A 25,571-nucleotide genomic window follows, 5' to 3' on the forward strand; every position below is an offset into this window, starting at 1 on the left:
TCCGTCGTCTATCCAAAGTCAGGCGGAATCGCTTCCAAAGATGATCGAAACGCGCGTCGGCGCGTCAAAGCCAATCAGGCGCTCAGTTCGTTAGTGCATCAGGCAAAGGCAGCGAAAAGGTCGGCGATGGCGGTGGGATGGATAATCCAGAGGTATTGGGGGTAGATAGCGAAGTAAAGTGCTATGGGACGAGGGTCGAAACAGGATGGATGAGGAGGAGAGCATAAGTAGAATGAGATAAGGTCAGCGATTGGAAGACAGAAGGATAATAAAGCGATAGGTCTGGATGGAATTCCGGCGGAGGTGTAGAAATACGGAGGGGAGAACCTGGAGGAATGGGTGTGGAGAATATGGTGGTTGGAGGAAGGATGGACAAATGGAGTGGAGGGGTGGATTAAAGGATATTAAAGAAGGGGGAAGGGAGAGGTGGAAGAGGGGTAAGGACTGGACAGATGGAGTGGAAGAAGGAGAAGGATGAAGTGGAGTCAGACGGGTTTCAGGAAGGGGTTAGGGACAATGGACAACATATTCATACCGAATTATTTGGTGAATAGACAGTTGGGGAAGAAGAAAGGAAAATTAGTGGTGTTCTTTATAGATTTGAAAGCAGCGTTTGATTCGGTAGATAGGAGGAAATTGGTAGAAGCGATGAGAAAGAGGGGGGGTGAGGGAAAGGCTGGTTAGAAGAAGTGAGAATATTTTAAGGGAGACTAGAAACAGGGTGAGGAGGGGAGAGGATTTGGGAGCAGGGTTTTGGACAGGAAGAAGAGTAAGGCAGGGGTGCCCATTGAGCCCTCACTTATTTAATTTGGTGACGGCGGATATAGAAGAGGTAATGAGTAGAGGAGGATGAGGAGGGGTTAAATTATGGAAGAGGAAGATCTACACCTTGGCATACGCGGATGATGTAGTTTTGATTGCGGAGGAAGAGGATGGAATGAGGAATATGATTGAAAGGTTAGAGGGCTATCTGAAAAAGAAGGGGTTGGAGTTAAATGTGGGAAAGTAAAAAATCTTAAGGTTCAGGAAAAGAGGAGGAAGAGAAAGGAATATAAGTTGGAGATGGAAAGGGAAGGTTGTAGAGGAGGTAAAAGAATTTATTTACTTGGGTTATGTAATGCAGAAAAATGGAGGACAGGAAGCACACATAGGAGATAGGTTAAGGAAGGGTGCCGCTATAATGGGTCAGGTTTGGGGAATTGGCAAAAGGAAATTTAAGAATGATTAGGGAAAAAGATTATGGCTCTTCGATAAACTGGTGTGGACGATGGTGGGGTATGGGGTAGAAATCTGGGGGTGGAGAGAGAGGAAGGAGTTGGAGAGGCTACAGGAAAGGTATCTAAGATATTGTGATGGGTGTTAGGATTGGATTGGGGAACGCCAGGCTATATGGTAAGGGAGGAATTACAGAGAGAGAAGTTAAGAGATAGGGCGGGAGAAGGGCGTGGGGGTTCGAGAAAAGGTTGGAGGAGGGTAGGGGAGTGAGATTGCGAGGAGATGTTTGGAGGAATTGAGGGAGAGGTGTAGAAAGAAAAAGGAATTATCGAAGTGGGAAGAAGAAAGGAGTGGGTTTTTTGAAGATAGAGGTATGGACATGATGGAGATAGAGGCGAAAAGATCGGAAGGAGTGTTAGACTTCAGTTATTTTGTAAAAAAGGACATAGAGATGGATGAAAAAAAAAGATGGGAAAGGATAAAAGGGTCAAGGTACAACAGGAGATACGGAGAAATCAAGGGGAGTGAGATTCCAGAGTACCTGAAGAGTGACTGAGGGGAAAGTAAATGGCAAAGGATGGAAGGAATGGAATGGAATGGAATGGAAGTGAAGATGGAAGGAGGAAATGGAGATGGAAAGACGAAGGATGGAATGGAGGAAAGGGATGGAATGGATGGGGAATGAGATTAAGAGAGGATGAGAAGATGAGAGAGGAATAGAGATGTGAGATGGGAAGGTGTGTGAAAGGATGAAAACCTGGCATGAGCCGGAAGCGGAGGTCCCAAATTAGAGTAGGGCAAGTAGCGGTGTGTGTGTGTGTAGGTTAAAAATAGGTAGAGGTTAAGTTAGGGTTAAGGTAGTTGCAAGCTAGAGATGAGATAGATGTAAGTGATTAATTTGTAAGAAATTGTAACCCCAAGGGGAATCTATAAATCATCTAAATCTATATATAAAAAAGAATTGTATATATATATATATATATATATATATATAGATGACAAAATAATTTCGGCATGTTGATATTAAAAAGTTGATAATAAAAAGTTGGGAAATTTATATAAAAATGAAAATATATATATATCTTGTTAGTACTTTATTAGTAATAAGATTGATATTAAAGTTTAATAATTTATCAAAATTAATTATTAATATATAGAATAAGTGAAACCTTAAATGTTCGGTTATTAATTATTAGATGCACGAATTACAAGCAATCCTATAAATTGTAAGTTGTAAAGTAAAAGCTGTAACGATGCATCCCCCCATCGTTCCCGACACGTCGCCCGTCGGAAGTCTGCCGCCCGGCGAACACTAGCCGGGCAGGGGCAGAGGCGCTTAGCGCCCTATTTTTAAACGCTATGTTTATGACAAACACCACCGTTAGTGTTTGTCGTTTGTCATAAACAACCGAGCGCCGAACGGCACCGAACGTTTCCGGCGAACGCCGAACGCCGAACGCTCAACGCCGGAGGCCCCGCGTCGTTTCCCCCACCCCGAGATGTGAACGGCGCGGGTGTCGCGACCGCTCCGAAAGGGTATAAGAAGCCCGACCGATCACCAGACCGTACCAGACCGGCATCTGAATCCGCTCGAGCAATATGCTCCGAGTCAATATCTCAGAAACCGCTTCAGATCGTCAAAAGACAGTGATTCGGAGGTTGACGTGTTCGCAGCCTCCGTCGAGAATTCTCGACTATTCTCGACTGTTCTCGAAACGAATCCCGACAGAATACCACAGTAAAGGACAGAGAGTGGACGAGTTCGCCGCTTTCCTCGAATATTCTCGAGCCCTTATGATCCGAACACCTGACCATCCGAACTCTGCGTACAACGCATCTCACGAGCAGTATCTGGGAACACGCGCCGCGTCACCGACACCGACGCATAAGACCGACTGCAAGCTGCTACTCTGCAGTTCGCGCCGAACACCCAGCCGCACACGATACGCGCCTTACTTCGCGTATCTAGCGCGATATCATTCAGCGAGATATCGAAGCACCGACACACGTTGTCAACACGCGCCCGCCTTACCGCGCGCACCTCGCGCCTACAAACGCGAACCGACAACACGCGCCCGCCTCACCGCACGCTCCACGCGCCCCGCGCCACGAACCGGGCCATTTAGCTAGACGCGCAAAACACCATCTAGACCGGTATCAAAACATCGCGTGTATTATTGTATCGACTCATAGACGATTGTAACAGCTGACCATTGCCATCAAGTGGCAAATAAACGACGTACATATCAACTCACGTCCTATTGTGTTTCAAACCCTTCACGAATCCTGATCCCGATTGCGCTGTCCGCGCACGCGAAACCGCACGTGAAGCGGCCCGTTACAAAAGCTATTACATTTTAGAAAATACTGCTAAAAAAATTGATAAAAATTTTTATTATTTAATATTTCCAGAACTATTCTATTGCAAAATTTAAAATTGAGAAACCTTGTATATAATATGTGTAATATACAATGATAATACAATTATTATCAATTATAAACAATAATCCATATTAATATATATATATATATATATATATATATATATATATATATATATATATAATTTTCTATAATTTTTTTGTAAAATAGAAATAATGTGTTTGTTTTTATGAAATTAATTTAACAATATAAAAATAATGTTTTTATTCGGTCATAGAATATTAATTTATAAAGAAAAACATTTATAAAGATGTGCATTAGTTTTCATTTTCATCATTATGCAATATCTATAGCAGTCAGTATGTAAGTATGTATGTATCAGGTAATAAGTCGGCTGTACGCACTCACACATGCAACAGACGCACGCGATCGTATCAATGCAGCAGGCTCAATCTCAATTTATCGCGTGTGTCTTGTCTATACGCGTAACAAGAAATTATTCAATGTTATAACACGTTATTACACGTTGAAGTTGTGCTTTGAGTACAATTTTTAATATGTTGTATGTGGGAATGCAATGAGACGTAAATATAACGAGGAAAGCTTACCTCTCTTATTATATTAGTATTTTAAAATAGTAGTTACTGGTACAATAATTAGTTAGCCAGAGGCGATTCGTGAGATGGTCGTTTTTTCACACCAATGCATTTTGTATGTGCGCTTTGGTTAAAAAATAAATGCCAGAGGCGATCAATTCGTGAGCTGGTTGTTATTTCACACAAGATGCGATTTGCATGTATATAAAAAAATGCCAGAGGCGATCAATTCGTGAGCTGGTTGTTTTAAGAATATTTTACACCATACGCGTTTGGCATGTGCGCTTTGGTTAAAAAATATATGCCAGAGGTGATCTATTCGTGAGCTGATTGTTATTTCACACAAGATACGATTTGCATGTGTGTAAAATAAATGCCAGAGGCGATCAATTCGTGAGCTGGAGAGGATATATTTGGACAAATATCACATTATGTGTACTTATGTCTTACTAATATATAAACATTTATTTATGTGGTGAAAAAGTTTATAATACTGAGCTCTCGATCATATCGATTATATCGATATACTAACGATGATGAAGATTATCGTATTCATAAAGCTTATCATGATGTGCAAAAAAATATCAAGAAAAAAATCTCAATGCGAAAATTATCTTTATTGGAAAGACAAAAAAATATATGGCTATGTTTCATAAAAAGGCGATGAAGGGGCCTACTCTTTATTTTTAATATTCAACATATTGGAAATTCAATATTCAAAATATTGTAAATTCATTATTCTGTCGCGATTGAGATAAATATATAATGTATTGTAAATGTTTTGTAAATTTATACTACAAATACATAAACATTTACATATACAACAATATATAATTTTATACATATATTAAAATATATTATATATATATATATATATATATATATATATATATATATACATTAATATGTATATATAACAATATGGACACAAATGGATTTTTCTTAAAAAATATATAGAAGAATAAACATTATAATGTAAACAATATTGAACTTGTGTTCATATGCAATAAAGACACACATGTATATTTTACTACACTATTCACACGCTTAGATATGTTTGGATATAATCTAATGTCAGACGATAAAGCAGTAAAAAGCAGTATATTGTAATATTCTCATTTGAATATATGGAACACAATGGAAAAATTGCGTCTTCTATAGTGTATGTTTGAATTAATTTAATACTATCGATAATAAGGGAACTACAAATGCCGGTATTATCGACAAATTTAGTTACGTTTAGATGAGGGCGCTAACCCATCGGAGTTATCCCGTCGCTTAAGGTTCCCCTTAACAACATCTTTCTTTTTATGTATTGCGTTTAAAATGTTTTGTAGTTGTGTATCGCAATTGCGTGCGCTATTTGATTTACAAACACCGGCATGCTTTACAATATTTCTGTTACTAAGACGTGATAAACAATCTGCATTATAGTGTTGTTTCGTATTTTTGTATTTGATATTGAAAATATAACCTTGTAGAATTACGCGTAGTCTTGCATACGTAATGCTGTATACTCTTTGTCCACTTATAAGTGGTCCGTTTTTTCAATAAACTATGTAATAGGATAAGGATCGAACTAAAATTTTTAATAAACCGATCGTAATAATTTATCATTCCCAGAAAAGAGCATCAGTTACGTTGCATGACCGTGGCATTTGATCTTGCACCTTCTCGACTGTTTTGTGTATGCGGTTTTGTCAATTCTAAACCCGCAATAATGTATGCTATTTTTGAAGAACTCGCTTTTCTCTTCATTAATCCGTATCTTTGCGTTTGTTAAACATAGTAGGACTTTAAGGCGAAATATATGCGTTTCCATATCTGATCCCACAATTTTAATATCATATAAAAAAACGGTTGCACCCGGTATATCTCCTAAGATATTTTCGATATCGCGCTGCCAAATAGCAGGCGATTTCATACATTAGCCTCGTATACCGGAAGTAGTCCTTTATGCGTTAACTTAATGTCAGTAATTTGCGGTCTTCCTCACGGACTTTTAATTGTAAATAAGTTTGTTGTAGATCAATCTTTGTAAATTTTATACCCCTTGCCATAGAGGCGAATTTATTGTCGGAAGCGGGTGCTCATCTATCAATAAATTCGGATTAATTATGATGTTAAAGTTCCCGCAAATAACATACTCTATTATTTTTTTTTTTTAGTACCAGCACGATGGGAGTAGCCCAGTGTGATGTGTTAACTTTTTCTAATACTTCGTCTTGTGGAATTTCGTGGAATAAACAACTGTTCATCCATTCCTCATTTAAAAACGCCGTTTTCACATCAAAATGCATCAATTTCAAGTCTTCCTATGCCATAGCAAGAAACATTCTCAGCGAGTCATACTTTACCATTGCACTGGTGAGATACGACTCGCTGAAAAAGGTTTCTATGCAATCAAAGCCTTTCTTTTGACGAGAACCTCTTGCAATAAGATGGATTTTATATATTTTTATTTTACAAGACTCATCTTCCAAGATCTTGAACACTCATTTTAAATCAATCAAATTTTTTGACCAAATATTATTCTTATCATAGCCTGAAGCTGTTCTTTTATTGCATTGAGTCAATTTATACTATCAGGCCTACTTACGACCTGATAATAAATTCCAATGGCAATTCAACAATGTTTATCAAACTTGACATTTGATTCTTGATCAGTCTTTCGAATTCCAACTAGATCTTTCTTGATACTGGGTGGTGTAAAAATTCTCAGTTTCTCATTTCCATTCTTCTCGTTATTTATTTCTTTATCGCCTCTTTGATCTGATCCATTTTTCTCAGGAACATTATTTACAGTCAAGATAACCTCTTTTTTTTCTGAATTAGATTCTTTTGCTGCCTTCTGATCAATTCTCTGAATATCATGTGTCTGGCAATAATAATGGTTCGTTTGTTTGGATTGTAGTCTCTGTAGTTCTCTGATTATCTCTCATATTCAACTCACATCCATTATATATTATATATACAGGATGTATAAAAAATACCGGGACGGTAATATACCTCAAAAATTTAGCATTTTAGAAAAAAATATTTTAAATAGAAGTTGTAGGGTTTCAAAAGGTCTATTTACTATGAATTTGATATAAAGATACTATAAGTTTGACCTTGGGTGGTGTCGCCAAGATCAGAACAAGGCCACTTTAAATTTTTTAAACGGGACTATCTATTTTTTATTGCACATTCTTGTAGTCTTTCTTCAAACCTTTTTAAAGCACTATAATTTTTTTTTACTTTGAGTAAGCCGTTTCGAAGTTATCGAGCTTTTTATGATAAGATGTCCAGCCAGTAACTGGGGCAATTTCGTGACTTGTATTTCAAACATTAGTAATATTAAAATAATACTAAATTTATAACAGCTAAAATTCATCTTCAAATCATTTCAAATCAATTACAATAAATTTGACTTGAAATAGAATACATTAATTGTACGTGATACGCGTTGTTTAATACGGAAAAGATAATTGATTTTTCTTTCTTCTTTAATTGAATTATTGATTTTGTTATCTAATTAATATAAATTTCTATTTGGATAAATTTTTTTGTTTCTTTAACTAGCTGGATACTCTTTTGATCTTATCTTGTTTGACTGGATATCTTATCATAAAAAGCATCATTAATTTTATATATATATATATATATATATATATATATATATATATATAACATCTTTTTTGAAAAATATAATCAACATACATGATTGTAAAACTGTGTCTTCGTTTTATTTTACATTAAAGCAGTCTGAAATTTCCTTAATTTTACACAAAAAACGAATAATATTAAAAAAAATAACAAAGTATTTATTATACAGTCTGTTTAATAAAAGCATGTCTGGCAAAACTCAATTAAAAATTCATTGTAATAACTTCGAATAAAATATACACATATTACACTTGATTAAAACTGTGATGCTTTATTATTAATAACTTGTCCAGTCGCATTCGTTATTAATAATTGCTTGCTATTTCCAAGGTATATTTTCAACTAATTTTATGGCATAATCTTGAGATAAAAATCTCCAGATCAATCGAATTTGTCAAATTAACTCCTTGACCTTCCAAATTTTCTTTCAAAGATTAAACTTTATCCAGGATCGTTTTCGATAGAATTTGCATCCGGTGATGACCAATTCAGTAATTCAACATTAAATTTTTGTTTCCATGCGGTACAAAGATTTTGATGTTTAGGATCATTGTCCTCCTGTATCCATGTATTTTTTGTTTTTTCTTATAAATCACTTTTGAACAGATGATAATAAAGCCTTCTCATAAATTTTGACCATTTTGGCAGCGTCTAAATTGTTTGTAAAGATATGCAAAGTGCCAAATTCTTGTTTTGAGAAGCAGTCCCAAACGTGCACTTTTACCGCATGTTAGACGATCCGTTGAAGAAACCTATCGGTAGATATACATCAGATTCGAGCGATAGAAGTACCTACCCAAAAGAAACTTCGTCAGAAAAAATTACATTGTCCCAATTGCGGTCCATACATGCGCCCAAGAAATTCATATTTTGACATGTTTTTCGGATAGTAGAGATCTTTAGTGTGCTTCGATATTTCACGTTATGAACATGTAAACTCTTCTTATCGTGTCACATGATATATTTAGATCTTTTTTCTTTAATATTGCTTGTCCGCCTAGTAACGATAGATGTGATGATTAAAAGACAATCGCATAAACTTTTGACTACGGGTGAGTTCTTACGATGCGGCCGCGCCGGTGCTACGCGGTGCGCGCCGAAAGAACTCACTCGTAGTCAAAAGACGCTCAGGCTATATACGCCGCACGCGTCTAGTACCAGACACCTCCGCTAGGCGGCGTACGCCAAGTATGTTTTTCCGTGAGTCAAAGACGGTCCACGGGAAAGATAAACAGGCTCCCCGGAGAGTGACTTTTAAATAGTAATTAGCGCATGTAAACTCCACCAACGCTTAAACAACGTGCTCAGATGTCAGGATTCAACACCCACGAGAACTACAAAAGTAGCCAAGACGAGGAATAAGGAGAACCTTTCTCCTCTAGAGGGTGAGATAGGCATACGCCAGAGGTCCCGACGCCGCTGCATCTTCTGGCAAGGAAAAAAACGGCGCATCCGGCGCTCCGCGCCCCAGTTCCGGCGCATCCTCGCCCTCGTCCGGCACTCCGCGCCCTAGCTCTGGCACATCCTTGTTCTAGTCCGGCGTTCCACGCCCCAGTTCCGGCGCATCCCCGCCTTCGCCGTGCACTCTGCGCCCTATCTCAGGCGCACCCTCGCCAAGGACTGACGTACCCAGACCCAGGGTGATACATTTCCTCACCGATTTTCCCCCGCCTCAGCTCAGCAACAAACGTCGCAATCCAGCATCGGACATTCCACTACAAAACGCTCACGTGGCTCAGAAACGACGCGGAAACCACTCTAGGCGACACCTAAAAGAGTTACGACAGGACTCACGGTTGAACGGCCTCCTACCTCGCTCATAAGCCTTTCGTCTTCCGACGAAGGGCACGAGCGACCAAGTACACCGCAACCAAGGGAGCCTAGACTGGCAGATTCCGTGGTGGACACCGACATGGGCCTCTCCGACGACCCGTAGAGACGCAAACGGAGGGTCTAGCAAAGGATACCCAGGGGACCCAGACCCACAAACGCTCCACCGAGAAAAGAGGTCAAGCGACGCGGAAGCGAGGCCAACGACGTTACGTCCCGATAGATTATTTTTCTCGAATGTAAACCAAACAAAAATATATCTATGATGATTGTATACAAAAACCATTGATTTAATTGAAAGATACTTCCTCAATTCTCTACTCGTTCCTGCCTTCAAGCAAACTATACAGTAGAATATTCCTATAATAGAGTATTGTTTGTAAACATTCATATAATCAATTTGTCTTCTTTGTTTGTCGTTTCCTGCGTAGAGCCACGTTTCGATAAGTCATCGACGTTTTTTACTTCTAAATAGCGATTTACCCACTTATTTACAAATGCCTTAGATTTTCTCATATACTTAGCAGCCGCTTAGCGTAACATTTTGATCCTTTCAGATGTGTACAGAGAAATACGGCTTCGAGTCGCGATGCGAATGCAACACTGATGGCAAAATATGTTCAATTTTTTTATCATAAAGATTAAACAACAACTAAAGCTTTCTCTACAAAGCATCTTAGGGGGAGGGCTCCCCCACCGGCTTCTGTTGGAATTTCCAATGGTTTCCATATAAAAGTTTGCCGGACACGCTCTTATCAAACAGACTATAACTCCTTACATTAAGAAAGAAGGAAAAAATGAACATGAAGCATAGCAGTCGTCTGCGGGACTCGTCGCAAATGCTCGCCACCGGCATAAAAAGCTTGAGAACGGGAGCCTCAGTCATCTCAGCTACGTCTATGATTCGTTCAAAAATCAATTTCGTAATTGGCGTTATAGTGGATCGAAACACGAAAATCATTGGACATGGGCTAAAAAATAAAGTCGATTTTTCTATTCGAAGTATGAAAAATGTATTGTAGAATGATCAAATCAAAGCCCTTTGAATCGATTAATATATTTTTTTTATTGATATTTTTTTCATCATCATCGCTCAAATATTAACAATGCCGTAATTCCAAAATTGCTGATGAGACGTTACTTTTATTTGCCTTGAAATTACACAATGAAGCTTTATCTATAATCTTTTATCTATAATCGTGTCTGCTTATGCAGTTTTAATCTGACACATTTAATAGTTGTTTTTCGCATACAGTTATAAAATCTCACCTATATATACATTACCTATATACTCATCCTATTCAAATATAGAAATACCTCCTGTAATCGTAATTTCTTTGAGATCTATTAAAATATAAAAATAAATTAACTGCATAAAAATTGACTGCATTTAACCAAATAATCCAAGTATGGATATCGTTTTATGCCATTTTTACTTCAAATATCTGTAAAAATTTAGTGCTCATAAGTGCCTGTTCATCATATATCTTTTACTATTTTTGATACGATGACTTATGAAGTATTGTCTTTCATTCATAATTGAGTAGTTGAAGTAAATTTTCATAAGTTCAATTCGCATTACACCATTTTTTATATAAGTTATTCAAAATAAACAAAAATTAGTAAGTACTGTAATATATAAAATATTCTTTAGGAGATCATATAAATGACTTCTAGCATATTCTGAAAAATTAAAAGAATCATTTGCATAAAATCATTTGCTTAAAACAAATATAAAAATATAATGATTTTTTATTTTTTATTGTGTGATGTATTTAGTGATGGCTTTGATTTATTTATAACAAACGATATATATATATATATATATATATATATATATATAACGTTTGTTGCATATGTATATATATATATATATATATATATATATATATATATATATATATATGATCATTGGAGCTCTATAAGGATTTTCTCATTTCAATAATATTCACGGAATATCATACTTTCTCTTTTTTGATATATTTTTTTCCACTTACTAAATTGTTTCAGCATTTTTCCGTTGCATATACAATGGCTTCAATGTATCTCTAAACATTTTTAATGATCTCTATTTTATTTGATCTCTAAACACATTTCTCTTGATATATTTATGAAATACTTGTCACCTCCATATTTATTCAGCTGTACAAAAATGACATCAATATCGCGCGCGCGTACTGAGATTTATTCAATCTTTTGATTGAGCTTATGGAAAAAATTTAAAAGATCAAAAATCGTTACTAGATATAATTTTAGCAAATTATTTTTTTAATTTTTCAGAATATGCTAGAAATCATTTATATGATCCTCTAAGAATATTTTGTAATAATTTATATAAGAAATGGTGTGATGCAAATCGGACTTATGAAAATTTCATGAAAACACATCAAACATGGTTAGATAAAAAATTCAATATTTCAAATATTTTAAAAATCGTTTTAATAGAAGTAGGTTCATCGAAACCAATGAAGATTTCATCAATTATTTTACAAACAAAAGAAGAGACGAACGGAAACATTAAGAATAAATAACAATGCAGATGAGTTGGCTTTTGCTACAATAATGAACATGCAGCAATCAGGAAATAAATATATTTCAAAGATTCTATCATATTTAACGAACAATCTTGAAGAAGCTTCGAAAATATGGGCTTTTTGCAAAAATAAAATCCAACATAATGAGAAGATATACTCTAGGAAAAAGGCTTTAACATTGATGATATCACTGAATTTATCGAAATCGAAATACATACAGTTACGGTTGACATCAATAGAACATGGTGTAGAACTTTATCCGTTTACTATTAAATAGAGTTAGCTAGAAAAGATTGGTATCCGTCCAAAAAAGTAATGACGTTTACAGATAGAACCGCGGAAATCGAGCTACAAGCGCTACTAGTTCTTGCTACTCAAAGATTGTTGAAAGCTTTGAAAATTGATACAAACTAAATTTGAAGAATTTTAAATTTTGAGATTTATTTCTAAGTGAGGTTTCGATGGAGCTAGCGGACAATCATTTTACAAACAGGGATTCACCGATAATATTGTTGAAAGTGCTCAGTGGTGATAATATTATATGAGAAAATTCACAGCCATTTTCAACAAAATTCTGTGGATCGATAAAATTTGAATTTATTAAAAAAACTGACGATGTTATTCGACGCGCGAAAGAGAATTGAAAACAAAATCAATAATTTATCTTCAACTCATCTGAACGGGGATATTATCGTGAAACACGAATTGTTGACGATGATTGAGAATAAAGCCTGTTCATCCATAGCAAAATCAATGAATTGTATATACTGAGAAATTCCAAAGAAGATGAATTGTTTAGATATTGTTCAACAATGAATAATAAATATAAATAACTTGAAATTCGGCATATCTAGTTTCCATGGATGGATCAGATGTATGGAATTTGTGCTCCATTATTCGTACAACTTTGAGATTCAGAAATGGTCTGTAAGATCCAGAGAACCACAGTAAAAAATCTTGAAATTAGAAAGGAAAAAAAATATTCAGAAACAATTCAGACGGGGTAAAATTTTATAAAAACCCAATCCCAATGACCTTGATCTTGACATATGTTGTCAAGGTCACTATCCTGACTAGCGTCCAAAAGGTTAGCCGTCGTTCATTGTTTATTAAAAAGTTATTAACAATTTAACTTTTCACGCAAAGCGAAGTTCATCGCAAACTTATGTCTAGCTTTTAATAGTAGAAATTTTCTCTTCAAATTTTAGCTTTAAATCAGAAATAAGTTTGGGTTAGGTTATATTTTTTGGAAGAGCTCCCTCGAAAGGGGGTAAAACTTAAGATTAAGGGCGACCTCACCGATTTCAATGACCTTGATATATGTTGTCAAGGATCTAATTCTGAGTAATTTTTTCTTCTAATTTAATCGTCGCTCATTGCTTATTAAAAAGTTATTAATAAAAAAAGTTTAAAATATATCAAAGTACATGCATAGACAGGAAACACGCGCGCGCACACACATGAGGGAGAGTGCAAGGGGGGCCTTCGGCCCCCTTCCCGCACTCACCCCGCCGGTAGGCAGGATGTACCTTGCTTTACAATGTAGCATGTATTTTATAAGTTGTAAAGCAAGATCCATCCTGCCTACCAGTGGGGCGGTTGTGGGAGGGGGGCCGAAAGCCTTCCTTGCACCCCCCCCCCGTGTATGTGTGTGTGCGCGCGCGCGCGCTTTCTGTCGCTGCATGTACTTTGGTATGTTTCAAACTTTTTTTGTTAATAACTTTTTAATAAGCAACGCGCGACGATTAAATTAGAAGAAAAAGTTACTCAGTAACTTATGGAACATTTAAGCAAGAAGAAAATTATCAAAAAAAGAATATATTACTAACTTACACCACCATTTTATTTAATGTTTTATTTAATGTATGGCGTCCAAAAATTGCAAATAATTCGTAGAAATTATTTTGTTAATATCTTTTTAATAAACAAGCGACGGCTAAAACCTTTTGTACATTACTCAAGACAGTAACCTTGATAAAATATGTCAAGGTCATTGGGGCTATGTCCATTTTTGTAAAATTTTAGATTTTCGAAGAATCTCCGAAAATCCCTCAGTGACTATAGAAATCACTGGATTGGATGAAATAATAATAAGAAAATTTTCAATCTGTTACAGGCTATTGCATCCACTGAAGAAATTGATTCTGAAAAATTCGATGTTTTTGCAAAGACTTAGCAAAACTTGTTATCGAAAAATACGGATGGTATTACATGTCAGCAAGTATACACCAAATTTTACTTCATGATGCCGAGATTATAAGAAATGCTTTTCTACCTGAGGGACAATCTGAAGAAGTCATAAAAGCAAGACATAAAGAATTTTGACGATTTGACTAAATAATACAAGAAAAAAGAAAATGCATAAATAAAGATATTATGTTTTCTCTATTGATCTCATGCGATCCATACATTTCAAGTCTAAGTAAGATAAAAAATAATGTTTCTGGAGACTCTTGAATTGCTTAGAGAAGGGACAAGGAGAAAAATTATCTCTGGAGAATATCAGTATGAGTATGGATGATAAAGAATCAAACGATTCTATCAGAAGTTTTCAGATTTTTAAGTTTTTTCAATTAATTTGTACTGATATTTATCGTAGGAGTAAGCAAAGGCATTCTCTTTAAAAAAAAAACTTGTCCAGAATTGACTTTTTCAAATTTTAATTTAAATGTATATTTTATTTATTTTGAGTTATGTTTTTTCAGAGATTTATATTTTGTTCAAATTTATATTCATCGTAAGGGTAGGAGAGGGCACCTTTTTTAAAAAAACTTGTCCAGAATTGACTTCTTCAAATTTTAATTTAGATATATATTTTATATATTTCGAGTTATGTTTTTTTAGAGATTTATATTTTGTTTAAATTTAAATTTATCGTAGGAGTAGGCGAGGGCATCCCTTTAAAAAAAACTTGCTCAAGGCTGGTTAATTTCCTACCTTCACGCGGTACCAGCTATTATCACTGAAAGGAAATACAATTTCATGGAAAAGACGTTAATTATTGCAATTCTTCTATTATGAAGAATAGAATTTGGGGATCCAAATTTTCAGAAAATATCATTCAATAAATCGTTTATTCACACTCAAAAGTGCCATCGGACTACATTAAATATAAAGAGACACGAAACAGAACCAACGCGAGAATACAATCAAATTAAAGAAGGATTCTTGTAAAGATTTAGAAGACTAAAGAGTTAGAACGTGACATAATTGAAGCATAGAACAAAGTATGGAAAATGATTTGAAATCGAAAGAAAGATATAAATGAAAATTATCACCACTAAAATAAACATTGATAACTAGTATGAACATTCTAAAAGTATGTACGATTAAATCCCAACAGGCGATGACCATATTAGCAGATAGACGGAAAAGAATACCATCAGAATAGAAACAGAAAACGTTATTGAAGATATTGAAAAATTTAAAAGAAAGAAAGACACCAAGATTGAATAGTATACCAAACTGTTGAACTGTTAAAGTATGGGCCGAGGAATTGATTTTGAACTTGCCTCATTCACTCAAAAAGTTTTTGACAACCAAGAAATCCCTAATAAAATGAAGCATTACGATATTAATATTGTTACGTCCGCGCGACGACTTCGATATATCGATTCACGTAACACAATGTCGCACTCGCGCCGGGAAATAATGAAACTCTCGGTTAGAAAAGAATAACAACTTTAATAATTAAAAGAGACAAAGCACAAACATAATAGCTGAAATGAATATAATGTATATAACCGGTGGAAAGCGTCCGCTTAGCACGATAGCGGAATTCCAATTTAAGATGGTCATCGCTTTACACAAATATTTTTAAACAACATCATGATAAAGACCTTTTCAATTCCTTTGCTGACTCGACGAAAGTTCGCAAACATCATCAGAGACGTAACAATATACAAAAACGACCTGAAACTTACAAAGAAATTATCCTGCTCAGTTCCGTTCTGAAATTCATAACAAAAATCATACTTAACAAGGAACTCAACATGGAACTGGAAAATAACGAAGAGCAGATGAGATTCCAAAAAAAATAGATCAATATATGAATGTGATATACGTGTTGTTCGATAAATCATTGAGAAATCAATACCATATAACTCTCCAGTTTTCATGTGCTTCGTCTCTCCAAAAAGTTCGACCGTATGCGGCTCAAAGATGTACCAACAACTCTTATTACAAAGAATGTCCCAATCACTAATTAATCTAATACAATACTTATACCTTACAACAACAAGCATAAAAGTAGATGATGCCACAATTGTAAAAATTCCACGAATGGGAGCCAAAATACGTCAAGGAGACTCGCTAAGCCCCATGCTGTTCAACATCATCATGGATAAAATCATCGACAACGTAAAATTAAAAAACGGCTATAAAATGAGATATGGCAGAATGAATAATCTGCTATACCAACGATGCAGTCCTAATTGCCATCAACGAAAACAATCTCCAAAGACTTATTCCAATTGATAAAAATCACAAAAAGCAATTTAGAAATATCTATGAAAAAAACGAGATGCTTGAGAGTGTCTAAGGAACCTATAAGGTGCTAGCTGGAAATTAAAGATCGCGTCATCGAACAAGTAATGGTATACATATAATTACCCAATTGACATTTTTAGCGCACGAAACTTAAACAAAGAAGTAATAAGTACAGAAGCTGAAAAGCAGATGATTAAAGGACACTATAGTATCAGGCTGCTTATGAGATGTCATCTGGCGGAACAAACAAATGTTGGTCGAGAATAAATGTTGATCAGAATTTACTAAAAGTACTGTAAAATCAATATTGACTCACTTAAGTGAAACTGAAGAGCCGAGACAAGCAAAACAAAGCAAAGGTTCAGAACAACTGAGATGAGAAAGCTAAGCTCGATCGCAAATAAAACTCTTCATGATAAAATCGAGAAATTAGACATAAATGCAATGTACAAAACATAATAAAAATCAGCAAGACCGGACGCAAAGAGTGGAACGCTCACTTCGACCGCATGGAACAAGATTGTTTACCAAAAATTGCACAATTGCAAAATTGAGATGGAATCCCCAAGGGTCGAAGATTAAGAAAGAAAGCCATTATATATATTAAAGAAGTGGCTGAAAGCTGAGCAATTATCGAGTCTTCATCACGAGGCTATATACTAAAAAAAACAAGCAATGCCTACTAAAGAGGAAGAAAAAAAAATTTTGTTACCGATTGTATTTGTTACTTTTCAGATTTTTTTATAATGAATGCCAATTGAATGCCAAATGAATGACAATTTCCTGCGGAACCTTCACTTTCTTCTTTGCCTTTTTTATCTTTCTTCCACTTACGACAATATTTCTTGATATGTTTCATGATAATAAAAACATTCTTTCTTCACATTTGTTCCTTTCTGTTCTTTGGTTTGTTTTCAAAAGACTGTGGCTTTACTTGCGCAGTAGCCTAGTTTCATTTGATTTGTCATTATAAATAAATCGGCTCTTTTCTTTACTAAGCTTTCCATTAGCTTGTTGATTGATTGATTGTTATTTTGCTTTGTCCAAATTATCCCACGGTTTGTTAAATTTGTCCTTAACTCTACTTTTTTCACTTTTAATGTGATTTACCAGCAAATCTTTGGCATTCCTATAGGATCACTACTATCTCCCATTATAGCTAACATCATGTTACAAGATTTGGAAAAAAGACCCTTACAAATATTGATATTTATTTTATATTTTATATTCGGTATATGGATGATGTGGTCATGGCTGTTCCATCATCACTTTTTGATTATACTTTAAACATCTTTAATTTTTTTTATCCTAAAATCCAATTCCCGATCAAAGTTGGCACCGAGAATACATTTTTTTCTGGATGTTATCTTAATCTTAAAGAATTGTCGATTTTTTATTAGTCACAATCAACTGAACTAAATCCTTTTCTCAATAAACGCTTGATTTCAAAGATGTTTTTTATTAAAAGACAGAAAGACAGCTTGAATTTGCATATATATATATATATATATATATATATATATATATATATATATATATATATGTGTGTGTAGATATTAAATCAAACGTGATGTATGTAAACATATGAAGCGCAGAGATCAAATTTTTGGAGATCCAGCTATCAGTAACATAAATATGCTAACATTCAATATCTATCTGCGCGGCTCACCGATGTGGGCCTGGCTAAAGATCGACGATGGTAGGCTAAACTTCACTCAATAATAACTCTCTTATTAAGGGGATCCTGGCAATATCTAGTTTCGATCAAACGCATTTATTTTTTAATTGTATTAGTTTTTGTAGTATACAAAACTACAAATGCTTTTACACGATTAAAGTCTACAGGATGTGTCAAAAGTCTGGATACACTCAAATATCTCGTTAAATAAACGTTACATTTTAGAGAAAAATATTTCAGACAAAAGTTGTAAGGCTTAAAAAGACGCATTTAATGACAGTATTAATTTGACCAGGTGGCATTGCCAAAGTCAGGTCAAGGTCAACTTAAAATTTTTTAATAGAAATAATTGTTTTTAAAAAAAGGCAATTATTTGCAATATATTTCTTTATAATAATTATTTATTTTTTCTTTACATCATTTGATTCATTTTATTATTTATTACATAAAAGTATTACGATACAATTATCGAACACTAAATAATTTTCGAGATATTTTATATTTTATACTAAAATATATCAGATTAAGATACAAAATAACTCAAAAAATTCTTAATGAAAAAATACTTTATTATAGTGTTTTAAAAAGCTCTCGAGATAAGCTACAAGAATATGCAATAAAAACATGGAGGTTTCCATTTAAAAAATTAAAGATGTCCTTGACTTGACCTTAACGATGTCATCCAAGGTCAAACCAATGACACCATCTTATGTTCCTCTCAAAACCATATAATTTTTTCGAAACATTTTTCTCTAAAATAGTTAGTTTTTGAAAGAAAAGGAGTATACGGGTGGTCTAAGACACCCTTATATATATATATATATATATATATATATATATATATATATATAATTTATTGAATCCGCTTGGGGTTACAAACTCTTACATAGTATTTACAGCTATCTTAACACTAGCTTGCAACTAACTTAATTCTAACTTACATTACTTAATTTCTAACTATCTCTAACCTATCTATACACACACATACACACAACGCTATTTGCTCTACTCTACCTTCCGCTTCCGACTCATATCATGTATCCAATCCTTTCACACCTCTCATTCATACATCCCACATCAGTCCTCTCTCTCTGACCCGGATGCTGATCGATTGATCTGATGCTCTTGATGCTTTGATTGTCGGATTTTGACTTTGATCCGACGGATCTCTCGACGCTTTGCCGATTCTTCCGAGAGCCGACGATTTCGAGTCGCCGATAGCCTGAGAAGCGCCGAGATCGGATGATGATTCCGCCGACGATTTCCGATGATTCTAACGACATGGATCTTCGAGACGATGCTTTTGATGCGATTTCGATCCGACTTTGATGCCGAGACTCGAGATGGACTTTCGACGCCGAACAGCCGGACGATTCGAGAACATCATAGATGAAACGAGACTTCTGACTTTGCCTTTACTTTCCACGAGGTCGAGTACTTTGTTTCGAAGAACCGAGACGCCCTTTGATAACGCTTTATCTTTCTTTAACCTTCTCCGACATTTCGTAATCCGATTTCTCTTGATGCCGACCTTGATTTCGACTGCTCTTCCTGGTTCTCCTCGGACCTTTCCAATTTTTCGATGTAGCTTTGAGCCGATCGACTTCCGGACATCGATCTCGATGCCTGAGTCGACTCTCTAACTTTCGATCCTCTACTTTCGACCTCGATACTCGTATCACTGTCCAGCGATTGAAGAGCGATTCTCCCCAACCGGCACTGCCGATCCCCGAACTGATTGAGTGACTCTGCCGACCGATCTTTGATCTGAGCTTGTCCTCCATTCCTCTGCATTACATAACCCAATACTGACCTTTACCTTTCGACACCTTCCCTTTCCACCTTCAACTTACCTTCCTTTCTCTCCTTCCTCCTTTCTTAAACCTTAATATTTTCGACTTCCCTACATTTAACTCCAATCCCTTCTTTTCCAGGTAGCCCTCTAACCTCTCAATTATATTCCTTATCCTATCCTCCTCCTCCGCGATCAAAACCACATAATCCGCGTATGCCAAGGTATAAATCTTCATCCCCCTTAACTTAACCCCTCCCCATCCTCCTCTACTCATTACCTCTTCCATGTCCGCCGTTACCACCTGAATAGTGGCCTCACTGGCACCCTGCCTTACTCCCCTTCCTGTCCAAAATCCTGTTCCCAAATTCTCTCCCTTCCTCACCCTATTTCTAGTCTCCCTCAAAATATCCTCGCTCCTTCTGACCAGCCCTTCCCTCATCCCCCTCTCACTCATCACTTCCACCAACTTCCTCCTATTCACCGAATCAAAAGTTGCTTTAAGATCTATGAAAAACGCTACTAATTTTCCTTTCTTTTTGCTCAACTGCCTATTCACTAAATAATTCAGCACAAATATGTTGTCCATTGTCTCTAACCCCTTCCTGAAATCCGTCTGGTTCTGCGGCACCAAACCTTTTTTCTTCACCTCATTGCTCAATCTACCTGCCAGCACCGAGGCGTACACTTTATAAAGCGTCGGAGTCAGCGACACCCCTTTATACTCTTCTACTTTCCTCCCCTTCTATTTACAGACTCACCCCTCACTCGACTCCATCTATCCATCCCTTCTTCCGAACTCGTTATATTCTCCACAACCATTCCTCCACGTTCTCCCCTCCGTACTTCCACACCTCCGCCGAATTCTATCCACTCGCTCGTTATCGCTTCTGTCTATCCAATTGACCGATCTTTATTCATTCCGGTATGTTCTCCTTATCCATCCGGATCCGGACTTTGTTCCGACATTTATTTGCTATTCTCTATTGATTTCGACGACTGATTTTCGATGAAATGACTTGACGATCTGATGCCTTTGACGATGATTTCGATCTGACGCGAATTTGATTTTCGATTTTTCGATGCGCTATGCTTTTGATGTCTTTTGATGCTTGATCCTTCGACGCCGATCTGCGATCTTTCGATGATTGATGATCCGACGATCGACGCCGGATCCTTTGAGTAGACCGACCGACTACTTCTTGATCGGATTTTGATGCCTGACCTTCGACGATTTCTCGACGATTTCTGAGATTTCCTGAACTTCGTCCGATCGATCTTACTGATGATGATTCCTGATCGATCCCCCTTTTATCCAGATTATGATTGGATGATTGGATGGATTATGGTCGAAGTCTATATTGTCTCCCAACTCCACCTTGCTTACCTGCATCCTTGCATCTTCGTCCCCCAACACATAACCTATTACCGAATTCCACTTCCCTGTGATGTCCATTCCTTATATCTCCTTCTGCATCCATTAATATTGTCCACCCTGCTTGATCCATCTCAATAACCTTTCCTCCTGATAACTTTGTCCTTCGACCTTCTCCGACTTCTCCTCTTCATGCACTTTCGACATTTCTCCTCACCTGCCTTGTAAAATTCCTCCGACCATTATGCATTGTTTTCCGATTCTCTACACCGATTGTCCGAATCTTCGAGCATCGATCTCTGATAATTTGCTCGATTGTCGATCGATGATATGATGATCGACGTGAGTGATTTCGATGATGATGATCTCGGATCTCGAACGATCCGACGCGATTCGAGATTTCGATTGATGTTTTGATTACTGAGCGGATGATTATTGATTCGCCGACGAAAGAGCGGATTTTCGATTTTGATTGATTAGCGCCGATTTGATGATTTCGACTGGATCTCGACTTTTGATGATTTCGATGATCTGTTTCCGAGATTCTGTGATTTGATGCGATTTCGACCCGGATGATCTGGATCGTGCGCCGATTTATTTTGACTGATTCGGATGCCGATCTTCTTTACTGACGCTTTGATTTCTGCGCGATGCCGACGACGTTCGATGATGACATTTTGATCTTCGACCGGATGACGCGATTCGATCTGCCGACGATCCGATTCGATTCGCCGAACTGATGCCGAGCGGATTTCTCTCGACCGAGCTTTTATTTCGATTCTGCATGCCGAATCTGGCCTTTGATTCTTCCGACGCCCTTCGATAATTCCTGATCTGGATCCACTAACCGGCCCTACGCTCTCTGTTCTCTCTGCTCTATGGCCTAACTGCCACTATCCTATACCTTCCTTTCTGACTCTATCTTTGCCCTTACACCTTTCTCCACTTTCCTTCTTTCACCTCTTCAAATCTCTCACACCCACGCTTCCACATTATCACACTCACTCCTCTTCCACTCCTCACTTTATCACCCAATAGCTACCAAACACACATGTCAATCCATCTCGAAGCACCCTACTCGACACCGGAAACGGAAGTCCTCTATATATATATATATATATATATATATATATATATATATAATTGTTGTATATGTAAATGTTTATGTATTTATAGTATAAATATACAAATATTTACAATACATATATATATATATATATTTTTTTGCATTGTGTTTCATATATGTAATATTCTGCTTTATCGTAATATATGTAATTACTGCTTTATCGTCTGGCATATATATCCAAACATATCTAAGCGTGTGATAGTAAAATAAACACGTGTGTTTATTGCATTTGAACACAATTTGAATATTGCTTACATTATAATGTTTACTCTTCTATATATTTTTTAAGAGAAATACCATTTGGTCATTTTTGTCCATATTTTTATATATACATATTTATGTATACATATATATAATATATTATATATATATATATATATATATATATATATATATATATATAAATATATTATATACAAGGTGTCCATAATTCGTGGATTACCCTTTAGGAGGTAGACGATGTTATTCTGAATAGAAATCCTGACATATTTGTGATTTTCTCAATATTTAAGAAAATATTATTTTAAAGATCAGTTAACGAGTGCCGCGAAGCGTGGCGGAATGCTCCACTGTCATTGATACTGGTCGCGCGAAGCAATGGGAGGAGCAGTTTGCGAGCATGCTTCGTTATGGCAACTGAAAAAAATACACACATAATGAAAAGATCACATACATAAAACGGAGCGCGCATTATGTGTGTATTTCTTTTGGTTGCCATAGCGAAGCATGCTCGCAAACTGCTCCTCCCATTGCTTCGCCGCGGACCGAGTATCAATTGACAGTGGGAGGCATTTTCGCGCCACGAGCTTTTCGCGGCACTTCGTTGGCTGATCTTTTAAAATTAATATTTTCTTAAATATTGAGAAAATCACAAAATGGTACAGGACTTTTCTATTCAGAATAACATCGTCTACCTTCCCTTAAAGGGTAATCCGCGAATTATCGGACACCCTGTATATGTATACATAAATATGTATATATAAAAATATGGACAAAAATGACCAAATGGTATTTCTCTTAAAAAATATATATAAAGCAGTAATTACATATATTACGATAAAGCAGAATATTACATATATGAAACACAATGCAAAAATTGCGTCTTCTATTATGCATGTTTGAAGTTAATAATTTAAACTGTCGATAATAGCGGAACTAAAAATGCTGATATTATCGGCAATTACGTTTAGATGATGGCGCTAACGCTCATCGGAGTTCGCCTATCGCTTCAGAATTTCCTTAAGCATTATAGAAAAAATGGTATAGGATTTTTTTCCTCAGTTTTGCCTGCTCTACCTGCATACAATGTGTAATGCGATTGACGCCGGACATCCGTATATAGATATTAATTCAAGTATTGTATGCATATTGTATGCGTATTGTATGCAAAAATATGTATATTCCGTTGTAGCGTTACGAAAGAACGTCCAGAAGTTATCAAATAGACTGTACATTCGAACGCTTTTAAAAACACATACGCGACATATGGAAGCACAGTGGCCATTACGTATTTCCAGCCGCAATAGAGAATAGTCATTTAATGTGATACTAATTATCTCTGTGATACGAACAAAGATATTATTATTTAATAATAAATTATATTTTGGATAAACGAACATACTATTATTTCTGTGGCGCATAGAACAAATGCCATATCGTCTTCGAGATACACGTCTCATATAGAAAGATTTTTAATACATTCAAATTGTCTTACATATTAGTTCAACGTTGCTACTTTCTAATCGAGTGCTTTTTTGACAGTTATTGATTAATTAATTTTTTAAATTAATTTATTTTATATTTTACTATCTAACTTTATTACATCTAAATATATGTGAATGAGAAGAATTGTGATCTTTTTGAAGTGATCTTGTGAAGTTTTTTGTTTGTTTCATCAATGGTCCGCTTCTACGGGATTATATTGCTCTGACTATTATTTTTAGATATCGACATACAATTTAACGCTAAATTATTGAATGTGGATGATGGATCTCTGTTCAATTTCTAATTCCACGGTCATCCACTTTGGAGGGACACGTAGATGACCAACATAGATTTTAAAGTTTTCGATTGACATGTTTTTCTACGTTTTTATCCCTGACAATAATAGCTTTATTATTTTGTATTTACTGAATTTATTGTGATCTTATTGAATGAGTTTATTGAATTTTGTTCAACACCATGTAACTATTATTTATTTCTTTTGTTTGCGCTGCGAATGGTCTCAAGAAAAGATCGAAATGTTCGCGATTATTAATATATATTTTTATTTTTTATTCTTTATAAAATTATTTATGACCTACATACTGGGCTGATTTTTAATTGTTTATTTTAATTGCGATCTTAATTGTTAATATTTTGAAGCCTATTTATCTATTTTTATTGTTACATAATATATATAGAGTATCTGACATGTAAATGACCAAACAAAAGGTGGAAGTAGATTGGGTCAAACTGAATCAAAAAGTCTTGAACCATTTTTTTGTATAACGTTTAATTAAGGAGTTACCATTGAGTAAAATTTGGTTAATCATCGCCGACTTTTAGCTCGGTGAGCCGCGCGCCTGGTAGTGTGCGTGAACGCTCAGCTATTATGGCGGCGCACCACTTCTAGACGCGTGGTTCACTGACGTGCACCTGGCTAAAGGTCAGCGATGATTGGCCAGACTTTACTCAATAATAACTCCTTTAGTACACGTTATACAAAAAAAATGATTCAGGATTTTTTGACTCAGTTAGAGTTTTTTGAACTTTTTGACCAAGCAAAAAGTTAACAAGATAAATTGGGTTTATCTTTAAAAGGTAGATCCAATCTACCTTTTTAACTTTTCGCTTAGTCATTTACATGTCAGATACCCTGTATATTCTCTAGAATTTTTTTTATAGTATAAAAAATGTATTTTTGCT

At 35.8% G+C, this 25,571-nt stretch overlaps 1 protein-coding gene across 3 annotated transcripts in view; it reads right to left on the bottom strand.

Moving 5' to 3' along the window:
* Nucleotides 1-25,571, bottom strand: part of LOC126852992 (proteoglycan Cow) — a 335,529-nt gene that overhangs the window by 84,813 nt on the left and 225,145 nt on the right. The window lies entirely within an intron of this gene.

Source organism: Cataglyphis hispanica, chromosome 11 (assembly GCF_021464435.1).
Source record: "Cataglyphis hispanica isolate Lineage 1 chromosome 11, ULB_Chis1_1.0, whole genome shotgun sequence".
NCBI classification, from domain to species: Eukaryota; Metazoa; Arthropoda; class Insecta; order Hymenoptera; family Formicidae; genus Cataglyphis; species Cataglyphis hispanica.